The sequence below is a fragment of the Selaginella moellendorffii genome, unplaced genomic scaffold, assembly GCF_000143415.4.
Source record: "Selaginella moellendorffii unplaced genomic scaffold, v1.0 SELMOscaffold_56, whole genome shotgun sequence".
Lineage (NCBI taxonomy): Eukaryota > Viridiplantae > Streptophyta > Lycopodiopsida > Selaginellales > Selaginellaceae > Selaginella > Selaginella moellendorffii.
In genome coordinates, this window is record NW_003314317.1 from 304,950 (window position 1) to 318,331 (window position 13,382).

The window sequence follows — 13,382 nt, forward strand, 5'->3', positions numbered from 1 at the left end:
GGGGCGGGGGGGAGGGCTGCAGGGGGTTCCAAAAGTATAGTAGGGATAGTGAGGTCCAGGAACCAGTTTTGAAAGGACTCTCCAGTGGGGCTTCCAAACTGACTTGAGGTTGAGACTGGGACCGAGGGGCCTTGGGTGGGAGTGAGTATGGACTTGGTTAGTGCCGGAGGGGCCATCCAAGGAAGTGCTCAAGAGCAGCTCCCACTCCCGAAAGGGAAACCGATTGCGGTGCTCCCGGTTCATGTGGAGTGGTGCCCCACTTGAGTACCATGCGGCTCATTGGTCCTCGCCCTTCCTAGGGGCTTGGACCTTCCTTTCGGGATGGAAGTGGGGGGGTAGAGGTACCCATACCGAGCCGTTAAGCCACGGTTTTTCGCCCCGACATCCCGAAGCAAGTGTTGCACCCAAGGCTTGGGATTTAGAGGGTCCCATGATCAAGTCTTGTTGTACCAAGGGGTGTTAGGAACCTGGAGGCTTGGTGTGCTTGGCTGCTTGTGCCTGCGGGGAGTGTAGCCGAACCTTAAGTTCAGTCTAACTCGGGGAGGGGGATTGGGAGAGATTTGGGAATCTGTAGACGGATGGCTAACACTCCGTTGCTCGTGCAGTGAGTAGCTGAACCCAAGTAGGACCAAGTAGGAGCTGGTACAATAGGCGAGAACCTTGGCACGGGAACTTAGCACAAGCTAAGGCAGTGTTGGTCGGATAGACGAGGTAAGCTGGCAAATTGGAAAGGAAAAATTTATGGCTTACATCAATATACAAAGTGATAGGACTTAGACCAATTCAACTAGCACTCTTTAAAGTCAAAATGGCTAACAACAAAAATGTACAACTATTTAAAACTATCCACAACATTTTCATCAAAATCAAAAATCAAGAGTTTAAAGAGACTTTCATCATACTCAAGATGGCTAAAGAATATTGTTCCTATGAAGTACTTCTTGGATGAACTTGGCTCAAGATAGTTAATGTTGTCATATACTAGCAGAAGAACACAATTACCTTTGGAAAGCATCAAGAAGCCCCTTAAATCTCCACAAGTACAACAAAGAAAATTCCAAAGAAATTTTAACCAACTATTATTCAACATTATGATTGAAATTGTAAGGAACCAACTCCCCGAGGTGTTGTAAGCTAAAAAATCCCCAAAAGCACGACCAAAATAATAAAGAGTTCATCGAATGAGATTGAGTCCGAGATTGAGTTCGAGACCGAGTCCAAGATTGAGCCCAAGACCAATTCCAAGACCGAGTTCGCGACCGAGTCCGAGACCAAGTTTGAGACCAAGTCTGAGATCCAAGATCAGGTCCAAGGCCAAGTCCGAGATCGAGTTCGAAACAAAGTTCGAGGTCGGGTCCAAGATCGAGTCTAAGATCAAGTCCGAGATCGAGCTTGAAACCGAGTCCGAATACTAATACAAATCGTGGGGTGAAAGCCAAAGCATGTGTCTCCCGGGGGGGGCTACAAGGGGTTCCAAAAGTATAGTATGGATAGTGAGGTCCAAGAATTAGTCTTGAAGGAACTCTTCAATAATGCTTCTAAACTGACTTAAGGTTAAGATTGGGCTGAAGGACTTTATGAGCATAGACTCAGGTGGTGCCGGAGGGGCCACCCAAGGAAGTGTTCAAGAGCAGCTCCCACTCCTAGAAGGAAAACCAACTGCAATGCTCCTGGCTCATATGGAGTGGTGCCTCACTTGAGTACCTTGCAACTCATTGGTCCTTGCCCTTCCTAGGGGCTTGGGCTTTCCCTTGGGATGGAAGTAGGGGAGTAGAGGTATTTATACCAAGCTGTTAAACCACAATGTTTCCCTTTGCTATCCCAAAGCAAATATTGCACCCAAGGCTTGGGATTTAGGGGGTCTTATGATCAAGTCTTATTGTATCAAGGGATGTTAGAAACTTGGTGGTTTGGTGCATTTGGCTATTTATGCCTACAGGGAGTGTAGCCGAACCTTAAATTCAATCTAACCCAGGGAAAGGGATTAAAAGAGATTTGGTAATCTGTGGATGGATAGTTAATGCTCCGTTGCTTGTGCAATGAGTAATTAAAACTAAGTAGGACTAAATAGGATCTGGTACAATAGGCAGGAACTTTAACAAGGGAACTTAGCTATGGCCAAAGCAGTGTTAGTTGGATATATGAGGTAAATTAGCAAATTGGAAAAGAAAAACTTGTGACTTATAGAAATAAAAGCCTCAACGACTATGAAAAAGCACAAATCATAAAGCCAGACCTAGTATTAAAGTCCCTTGTCAAAGTTGATATCAACTAAGTTATTCCAAAGCCCAATTCAATTTGCTCAACAAAACTTGAAACTCAAGAAACTCACATTAAGGAAAAACTTCTAACTTGAGAAAATTCAACACTTAAGATTATATCAACAAAGATAAAAATGTCAACCCTTAACCGATTAAAAAAGGGGGTGCATTATTATTCAAATTCTATGGATTATTTCTCAAATCATTATCTTTGGTTGCTTATAACTTCCCATTGATGAAGATTAAGTAACATTGATTCCATGCATGAAGGGACTCCACTAAAGTGTATCAAGGTACTTGAAAACTACAACAATGGAAATTCTCTACAAATGAGCAAAGTGATTAACAAAGCCAAGCTGAAATTCAAATTTTTGATCTCCACCTAAGAGATGTGCAAGTCCATGACTTCTACTGGTAAAGCGATTATAATTCTTTATGACGACTTGTAGTAGAAGACACATTGCAAGCTACCTCTGTGACAAGCTCATCAAGGAACTTCACATCACAATGACAATGATCCAAAACAACCTCAAATGCAAAACACTCATCCCTCCATTGCAACACTTATTCTGAAGCTCAACACCACCATTTTGCTACAAATAAAAGAGATAGCAACAAAACATTGAGGAAAGCCATAAACACAAAGACATCATAAACACGAAGAAAAGGGGAATGCACTTAAGAAAACAAGATGATTTCCCGGATTTATCCTTAAAAAATAAAAAAAAGATAATATTGAAAATGTAAATGACTTTGACTTATAGGGGAGTGTTGAGGTAAGCCATATGACATGTTTATAGTGTGAGTATACACTTTTACATAACCTAATAGAAAACATCACATGATTGGGGAGAAATAACTACACTCCCTTCCAACTTCTTTATGCATTAATGCTGTGCATCTAATCTAGCTCAGGCAACTAGCATTGAAGACCTAGATTCCACTTTGCAGCTCCAACCAGCTCTTGGATCTCAAGGAGACTACAGAGCATGCAACCCTGCACAATTGACTGTACCAGCAGCAACTCATTTGTCAGCAAAGGAAGACACATGGCTCAGCTTTTCAGACAGGGGATCTCATCTGTCTTTAAAATATATGAACCCATCAACCAAAGCTAGAACCAGCTTGGAGCGGCCCATTTCAGGTGAAAAGCATCACTGATGCAAACTTTTTCTTACGTTCAAGTGATAGACGGCCACATCTTGCCTAATCCCTTCAACAGGGTTCATCTTCGATGCTATTACATATAACAGCAGCAACATACACATAGAGGTTATCTAGTTCTTCATTTTTGCTTCACCACGCAGCCCCGTCATGAAGCGTCTCAAATAAAGCTCATGCAGCCAGCATCTATGAGTTTTATTCATATCAAAACACTTCTAACATTCTACAGCAGTGAAGTCCCCTCTTCTTCCTAATGGGTGGAGTGGCGTATTGCTCTAACCTGCCTCTCGATAACCGGGCATATGTTGTAGTTGCATGATCGAGGAGCTTGCCTCGCTCGGCAGAAGAAGACACAGGATCCAGGTATAATTCGGCCAGGAAAAACCCCAGTGCCTGGTACACTTTTCCAGCTCAAGAAGAAGCTCGCTTTGCTCCTTCCAGTCTATACCACTGCTGGAAACGCGCTCGAGAATACCGTATATAGTCCACTGTCTTGCATAAACTGCGTCACCTCACTAGCTGAGGCCGAGCTCTCAGAAGCCAGATATGCCAAGCAGCCGGCAGTGCGCGATACCTGAAGCCTCGGGATCGACTTCGACCTCTAAACGCGAGCTGTTGATGATGAAAGGTTGTGTCAAGTTCTTGGGACAATCGGCCACCGCCTCCTCGCCTTTGATCAGGCTCCGTAGCCGAGTGCTTCGACGTTCATGTGCATGGCTGTCTTCGACTTCTGAGAAGAAGATCATCTGTCAGCTTGGCAGAAGTCTCGCTGCTGAGAAGAGAACGCGAGAATTGGCAAGATAGCAGCCGTTCTTCTCTTTGAGCTCCTCACTCTTCAAAACCTTCCCTTGCTGCCTGTTTTGCAGTGACTACTTGATAAGGAAAAGCCAACACGGCTCCTGTAGCGTTAACTTCAAGTACTGCTCCCTCTTTTCCTCTTGGATGTATCCGGGACAACGTCGAGCTTCCTCTTCCGCTGAAACGACAGGTTGGGATGTGCCGGTTCCAAACTGTCCATCCCCGAAATGCCGGTGCCATGGTGCTTGCCTTCAATAACTCTCTTGGTATGAAGCGCGCGAGTGTGCGAAGGATGGAAACGTTTCACGACTGAGATGCAGCCTGTCTCGTCTCCAATGGCGATCAAAACTTCGACAAGTTTCTCCATGCGCCTTGCAACTCCCTGATAGGAAGAACACTATATATTCTTACAGTGTTGCAGAAAAAAGCCATCGCAAGTAAGAACTCAAAGAAGAAATTTCGAAAGCAAAGCTTTCACCAAGTGTTTGAAGTCACCTGTGATTTGATCGACAAAGGATCTTGGGTGATCGCCTGGAAGGTCCCCGCTTTGTGGAGATGAGACTCCTGCGCAGAGAGAAAGCCGCTTCTAACCTGCACTTCTTTTGTGGGGGCGAAGGCTCCAATCGGCTTCTACTCTCGTTGATAGATCGCATACAGGTGTCACGCAGAGAATCGTCGTCGCTCTACGGGAGCTCCCAAAAACCCTAATTGATTGAAGAGAGACCAAGGGGAAAGAAATGTATCGCATCGCAGGCGTTTCCCGCATGATCCGGAAGCGGCAGCGCCGAGAGTCTCCGCCAAAGCTCTTTTCTTCCCGAGCGCACTTGCCCATGGGCACGCACTTGCCACGGGCACGCTTGCCCACGGCGGCAACTGCTGGCAAAGAGATTTCAAAGAAGCGAATGGAAGACGAGAAGACGTGGGTGTGGAACTGCGTCATCAGAGACTACGGCATGCTTGGCCGAGTCGAGTGCGCTCGAGAGGCATTTCTGCAGTGTCCAGCTAGGAACTTCCTGACCTGGAAGCTCCTTGCTGACGCATATGCCCACAAGGGGCATTACGGGAAAGTGCTAGAGATTGAAGACAAGATCCCGGCTGTGATGTATCAGCTTGCTCCGCCTCCTCCTTCTCCAGCATCCATCTTTGATGCTGTTTCTCTGTACCAGAAAGGCAAGAGGTTGGCAGCATGGGAACTTCTTCAAGTGTTTTGCCATGAGGGAAATGGAAGGAAGCTTCTTTTTTCGGCATTGGGCAAATACAAGACAGTTTCTATGCTTCTTGTGTTCACTTCCCTCTTGACTTATGGCGATGCCCAGCTTTTCAAGCTAATTCGGACCATGCTAAAAGAATCTTCACTGACTGAAGAAAGCCTCATCCATCTAGCATGCTGCCAGGGCAAGAAAGAAGTCAAGCGCCTCGAAGACTATTATCACGGCCTTCATCTGTCGAAGACTCGGGGCGTTCCAGTCACTCAAGGTGTTTCAGGCGTTCCAGCGGAAGCTACGCGAACTGCGCAGGAACCAGCCACTGAGGGCGTTCCAGTGGAAGCTCCGCGAGCTGCGAAGGAACCAGTCACTCAGGGCGTCGTAGTCACTCAGGGTGTTCCAATGGAACCAGCCACTCAGGGCGTTCCAATGGAAGCGCGAGCTGCGCGTGAGCGTCTCGAGGCTTTGTACATCAAGGCCTTATTCTGTGTGTTTGGCGAGGATATGCGGCTAAAGCTGAAGGCTCTGAAGACGCTCAGAGCAATGCGAATTGCTGGAGCTCACTGTGGGGACTTACTGCTGGGACAAGGAAAAAGCCGAGCAGATAACTACGCAAAGACACTGGCAATCCATGCCATATCAGAGGCGGAGCAGCTGATGGCTCTTGGTGACGTGCCTAAAGAGTGCCGGCCATTCGTGAACGCTCTCAGGAGTGTCCTTGCAAAGCTGAGAGACGACGGTGTCATATGCTAGGACCCGGGGCTTGTGAATGTACAGTTTTTTACGATGCGACGACAACGTTATAGTAGGATTTTAACCTAGTAACCGACATCCCCGACTCTTCTATGATGCTATGATGGCTGAGCATGGTGTCAGTGCCTCTAGCCTACGTTGTAAGTTTTTGCGAAACAGGCGGCGCTGACACCAGCTCAGGTGCATTCGTGGTTATTATCGTCTGGACAAGTCTAGCTTTGGGCCGGTCTCACTGTGCCTCTCCAGTTCCCGGCACGGCACTCGTATGGCATCAATAAGGTCGCGTTTCTGACCGGAACATGTCCTGAGAGATATCAATGTTTCGGTTACGAAAGCTGGGCTGGTGAAGTAGCCACTGCCGGAGGAGAGCTTCAGCGCGGTCACTCCGGAGGGACTTGCCAGTGTTGAAGGGGCCTTGCCTGGAAATGCGTTGGTCAGGGCTGGAGTGATCGGGCTCTCTGTTCAAGGCAGTCCTTGAGATTTGGAAACTTCGAACGTACGGTGTTCGTGGCATCTTCACCTCCTCGAGCTCGATATCTAGATGAGGGGCAGCCGCGCGTGGAAGTCCTCAGCGCTGGGAACTCCAAGGAGGCATGAGCGTGGCAGAAGTGGAACGGATCTAGCACGATTGGTGTGTGCAGGAAGCACTCTTTTTCCTTTTCTCTGTTTTGCTTACTATAATATATCTAACGCTTGAAACTAACCAAAACCTAACTAGACCTCAGACCTCTCCACGTGGACAAGTTTGCAACCAAAGTTCTAGACATGGAGGGAGCTAGAATGCCAAGTTCATCACAATTGCGCTGCCTATCAACATAAGTCCATCAGCATATACCGCGGCGACACATCCTCAAATCGCCTGGGCTCGCACCTCCTCACCACGATCTTCTGCACTGCTCCACGGTTCCCATGAAACCTCCATACTCCCGCAACCGTATTCCTTGGTCCACTCCACCAGCTGGTTATACACGTCGGGCTCGTAGCAGCTGTTCGCCGAGAAATCCATTTCCCATGGCCTCTCCCGCAGCATGCACATGGTGCTCGAAGCTCCCCAGCCGGACACTCCCGTGCAAACATCAGAGCAGTAGCAGCAGCAGCAGGACTATTATCACTTCCCTTCCCCGATGTGATTCATCTCTTGCGCATCCAAACAAATCCTGCTCCATACGCTCCAACTTTCCACGGACGAGCTCGGCCAAACTTGGGCATTTACATCAGCCGCTTGACGTCCCGCTTGACGTCTTCCTGCGGCACACCCTGAAAGCTCCAAGTTCTCAGCTCCTCGTCGTCTCCGCTGCAAGCGCTTCCTGGTGATAGCGAAGGATCATCGTCGGGTTTCAGGAAAACTCCAGCACAAGATGGCAAAGTTGGCGGCTTGATATAAGCATCCCGAGCACTTTGAACTCGTGCGATTGCATAGCATCGGTGCACTTGCCCATTTCCAACAATATCCATTTGTCCATCTTGATACTAAATCCTTTCTTTGATTGCCAGCGAGCACACCGGTAGACCCAATGAAAGCAAGCCCAGAAAGTCCACCCGGCATCCCTTTCGATGCTGCTGCTTCTTAGAGCATTATTTTCCTGGTCCCAGTCAACTTCAGAGCCGACCACTCGAGAACCCGGCATATGCTGTAGGTGCAGTGATCGAGGAGCTTGCCTGGCTCGGAAGAAGAAGACGCAACATCGAAGTATAACTCGACCAGGAAGAGATTGGACCTGGAACTCCTGCCATTCCCAGTGCCTGGTATACTTATCCAGCTCGAGAAGAAGCTCGTGCTGGCCTGCTGGAAACCAACTCGAGAATACCGTGTCCAACGTGATATAGTCCACTGTTGTTCTCGTAGTCTTTCATGAACTGCGTCACCTCTCCATAGTGGCGCAAGAGGCCGATCTCTCGGGACAATTGGCCACCGCCTCCTCAGTCGAATTCTTGAGTCATCCATCCGTTGTAGCTTTCGCATATATCTTCACAAGATAACAAGCTGACAGTTAACCTGTGGTGGCTGCGACACTGTCTTTGTTGCGGAGAGTGCATGAACGTCGAAGCGTCATAGCCAAATATACATAATAAGCAGTACACCTGGATCAGTGAGGTGGCGCTACTGCCACTTAGGATCATGTCATAGAGAGCATATATACTTTACATCTTGCCAATTCTCTCGCGTTCTCTTCCCGGTGCAAGGTCCAGATGAGAAGTGGAGAGAGTTCTGCCTCCTCGTCCCAGTTCGACGCGTGAGCCCTCGTCTTGAGTGAAAAGGATTTCGCATTCGTTCTTCTCTTTGAGCTACTCGCTCTTCAAAACCTTCCCGTGTTGCCTGTTTTGCAGTGAGGAGAAGCCAAGAAGGCTAGCGTTAGCTGGACCAAATATTGCTTCCTTTTCTTCCTCTTGGATGTATCCGGGACAACGTCGAGCTTCCTCTTTGGTTGAAACGAAAGGTTGGTATGCGTCCATTCCAAACTCTGCAATGCCAGTGCCACGGTGCTTCTCTTCAATAACTCTCTTGTATGGAGAGCAAATTCTTACAGTGTCGTGGGCTGTGCTCAAACGCTTTGCGTGAGATATTGAGCTTTCCAAGTGAGCAGGTGGATTCCAAAGGACGACATCCTTCGATCCCCAAAGCCTTCCTCTGGCTATGTCAGAAAACATGATCAAAGGCAAGCTTTTTTTTTCACTCACATTGCAACTTTCCGCCAAAGAAACAAACAAATTCACCATAAGAACTCACGAGTGTTCGAAGTTACCTGTGATTTGGATCTTGGATGATCGCCTGGAAGAGACTCTGCGCATTTGCCAGATCCCACTTGACAGGGCATCTTTGTAGAGCTTCGGGCTCCAGCTCCATTGAGCCATGATCTGCAGCAGGTATTGGCACATTTCTCAAATGGAGATTGGTCATTGCTTCAGACGGCCTAGACGTAGTGATCATGCACCACATTAATTCTTGACGTCACAATCCAAGCTCAATTCATCTAGCAACGTCGCTACCACAAGCACCTAGAAGATTATTGCAAATGACAGTCCCTCCCAAGCATGGAGGAACACACTACTTGTGTACTTCTTTACCTCAAGGCGAGAAATTTTATAGCTTCTAGCTTGGTGCATGGCGTGTGTTCGATACTGCTCTTGACCAAAAATGCGCTCAACATCTTATAAATCTCTGTATCATGAATCATCGATCATCTCTCTCCACCGAAACTGATCCGGTAGAGCAAGTCCATCAGCATATAACTGGCGGCGGCTACTCCTCATGTGTCTAAACATCCCTCTCTCTTCCTCAAAATCAATGGGCTCACACCTCCTCGCCACGATCTCCTGCGCTGCTCTCTCCTGCGCCTTGTAATCCCGCAGCAGCTGCTCAATGTGCGCCACCTCAAACCTGAAGAGATTCACGCAGCAATCCGGTTCCCAACCCGTGTAATCTTTAATCTCAATCTCGCGATGGTACTCCTTTGCACCCTCGATCCACTCCACCAGCTGGTTATACACGTCGGGCTCGTAGCAGCTGTTCGCCGAGAAATCCATTTCCCCTGGCCTCTCCTGCAACAGCTTGCTGCACAGCAAGTCGTCCTCGAGCTCCTCGAGCTCCTGGAGCTCCTCAACCATCCGGGCTTCAAACCGCAGCATCACTTCCCTCGTCCTATCAATGTCGCTTGCACATCTGAACAAATCCTGCTCCGCCCAGCATGCCATTCGCTCCTTAAACTCTCTAGCACCTGGAGTGGATTTGGAAAACACATTGGACGGTGTCAACCCTCGTTTCCACGGTGATCTCTGGATGACCTTCACCAGCGAATTGCTAAACTTGGGCATTTGCATCTGCCGCTTGACGTCCCGCTTGACTTTAGCGCGTACTGCTTTCACGAGATCTCGGTGCGTTTTCTCACCCAAGCTATGCACGCCAGAGCGGAGGTTGGCGTAAAAGATACCAAAATAGGGGCCCTCCATACTATAGAGGGGAAAGGGATCATAATAGTCATCGATCACCTCGACTCTGGCGGTGGACATGTCGACTTCTGCGGCGTTGCAGGCTTGATCCCACACGCGACACAATCGAAGGTCCAGCCTCCGCACCACAGTGCTCACAACGCTCAGATAAGCATTCCGTCCCATCAGAACCTACCCTAGTCCTAATTGCCTAATTGAATTTTGAGCTTTTGCGTGAGAGAAAAATTCAAATCCTGTTGCTGCCTTGAGAAACGCAATTTGAACAAACACACCTTGGGCTCATTGCTGCTGCTCACAAGCCGAGCGAGCAATCCTAAACTTGCATACAGATGACAGCTATTTTCTATGCTTTCTTTTCACTGCCCTTTATCGGCCAAAATATCAACCCCATTTTTCCTGAAATCACTGAACGCGATCCATGCAGGAGAACATTTACTCTATCTATTTATTTATCTATATTCTGTGTTGATAGTCTCGCACTTTGAAGCATGAGACTGATGGATGCATAATGCAAGGGTTTGTGAGCTTTGCTAATGATGCTCGCTACTCCATGCTTCATACAATCTTCAAGCTCCAAGCTCTTCAGAAGTTGTAGACTTTACCTTGTTCTTGGTCTTCCTAGCTCTTCTTGGTTTCAGTGCTCTTGACCTCTCTTTGTTCTATAACTTCTCTTGGCAATAATCTTTTGGCAAATTATTGGCTTGAAAGTTGAGTTGCCTTTGTCCACTTGTTTCTTCTTACTCGGGTTTATGGCTTGATTGTAGTACTTGACCTTGTCAGTTGCAACCTGCTTCCGAAGTTGCACAAGATGCGAAGAGTACATTCCATCGTAAGTAACACAAAGCTAGGCAAAGCCTTCACTGAAGAGATCGCATATATGGTACTCGATTTATACCAACTCGCAATCAAGAAGCGAGGTTGCAATTGTGATCGTAAAGCCATGGAATCTTCATAGATGAGCGGACGATAACCCTCCTTGACACTCTGCCTGGACACGAAGTAAAGTCCAGCAGCATCGCCTTGCGTGACACTTCCCCATCACAACTAATGAGGCAGAGCTGGAGAAGGTTCTGGGGCTCCTTCCGGAACATTGGTTGACTAAAAGTTGCAACTACACACCATCGTGAAAGGAAATGCTGCCAGTTAATTTGTTCTAGTTTTTCCACCAGCCATACCACATTGAAGTTTCTATAGTCAAATATTTCATGTTTCTCTTTCTTGCAGGCTATCTGGAGTTATTCACTGTGTACAATAATCGCAACATAATGGATTTCCAACGCTACCTCACCAGCCATTTCAGAAATGTAGAAGTGAATCTAACTTGTCTACAAAGACTCACAGCTGAACGGTCTGCGCGATCTCTTTTAAAGGGTAAGGTACGTTTGGAGAATGCCCAGCTGAAATGGTTTCATACCCTCGCTCACTTGTTTTACAGACCCAAGATTTAAATTAGAAGGATGCCAGAAACAGTACAAAACGCGGGTTGCTGGTTGAAAGAAGGCCGCTGATGATCCTCAGATTCGCGAGCTGCTTGAGATCCAAGCAAATCTCTTCACATATATTCCTTCGATAATATTCCTCGTCTCTCACGATCTTCTAAATCGGTTCCCTATTATATTGGCGGCGATGGAAGCTCTAGCATTGGCGTTCTCCTGGTTGCGACGCGCTCCAGCACAGGCAAGCACGCAGGCAAGCACGCAGGCAAGCACGCAGGCAAGCACGCAGGCAAGCACACAGGCAACAGGATTGAAGGTCCTCCTTCTTGAGGTGTGTACAGCTCGCTCGTTTCTGTCATTTTTTCTTGTTCCTTGACATTTTTCGCGTGCGGGCAGACTCCTGCCGCAACAGCGGACAAGAAAGCGGAGGGTTTCCCAGCGCAGCTCGAGGCAGTGATTGTCGAGATGTCAGTCTCGATCAGCTGACGTGGCATGTCCACGTGGTCATGAGTCATGTCCCATGTAAAAAGAGTCGGAACACAATGAACGAGCTCATGAGTGTTATGTCCATCCCTTTTTACACCACAACATGGTATCGGATTTCGGGGACGATCCTGGTTGGTTGATTTGACGTTGCTGTCATGGCCGCTTCAACCCCACCACCACCTCCGCCGCCCCCACCACCACCGCCGCTGCCGCTGCCGCCGCCGCCACCGGTTGCTGCTCAAGTTCTCGTGGCTTCCACAGAGAAGGTGGAGAAATTCAGTGGCACGAATTTCTTCACATGGGCGACACGAATCAGGCTGATCCTCTCTGCGAAACGAGCGTGGAACATCGTTGATGGGACTGAGCCTCGTCCCGCTGAGCAGACGCTACAATCAGATTGGGATTTTCGCAATCAGCAAGCCATCACCGTCATTGGCTTGGGATTGAGCGATGAATTCTTGCCGCTGATTGATCTCACCAAGACCGCTGCTGAAATCTGGACGTCGCTTCGCACGATCTTCGTGGCCCAAGCCGCAAATTCTTCCATGCTGCTGAATCAACAATTCTTGGCGCTTCACATGGAAACGGGTGAAACCATTGCTGTGTACGTGGGACGGATTCGAGGGCTAATGGCTGAATTGACTGGTGCTGGGTCTCCTGTCACGGACGATCGCGCCAGGGCGTTGCTGCTTGCAACCGTCACGCCTGCGTTTAGCACGCTCGCATCTGTTCTATCTCACATGGCCATGAACTTTGATCAAGTCGTGGGTGCCCTACGCAAGATGAAGGGGAAGAAAGAAGCGATGCCCTCTGCCAAATCTTCCTTGCTTTATGCTGGCGCTGAGGGAGGATCATCCTCGTCCTCTCAAGCTCAGCCGAACGACACTGGTTTTCGTGGCATTTGTCACTATTGCCACAAACCTGGACACTTGGCGAGGGATTGCAAGAAGAAGAAAGCTGATCGTGCTAAAGCTGCCAAGAACAAAGACAAAGGAAACAAAGACAAGGGCTCTGGGACTCCTCGTAAGCTCTTGATGGCTCGCTCTGCAAGCAGCAGCCACCAGCCCGTGCTCGGACCAGAGCTGTGGCTGGATTCTGGAGCGTCATTCCATATGACGCCCATGGCTTCCTTGTTTTTTGACTACCAAGAACCGTGTGAGAGTGACGCCGTGGGACTCGGTGACTCCTCTGCTCACGACGTACTAGGCAAAGGAACAATCAGGGTTCAGCTCTCTTCTGGAGAAATCCGGGAGATCTATCCTGTATCTTATGTTCCGGGACTTACACACACGCTGCTGTCGATTGGAACTGCTGCTCAAGTAGGCTTCGAT

At 48.3% G+C, this 13,382-nt stretch overlaps 2 long non-coding RNA genes across 2 annotated transcripts; one reads left to right on the forward strand and one right to left on the reverse strand.

Moving 5' to 3' along the window:
- Positions 1-3,887: 3,887 nt before the first annotated feature.
- On the reverse strand, positions 3,888-4,899 carry LOC112351020. Its single transcript, XR_002993966.1, has 2 exons — positions 4,719-4,899; positions 3,888-4,629 (listed from the first exon to the last, which is right to left on the reverse strand). It is a non-coding gene; the product is annotated as an uncharacterized LOC112351020 (long non-coding RNA).
- Positions 4,900-11,853: 6,954 nt separating this feature from the next.
- Positions 11,854-12,133, forward strand: LOC112351027. The gene is made up of 2 exons (XR_002993969.1): positions 11,854-11,896; positions 11,962-12,133. It is a non-coding gene; the product is annotated as an uncharacterized LOC112351027 (long non-coding RNA).
- Positions 12,134-13,382: the final 1,249 nt, after the last annotated feature.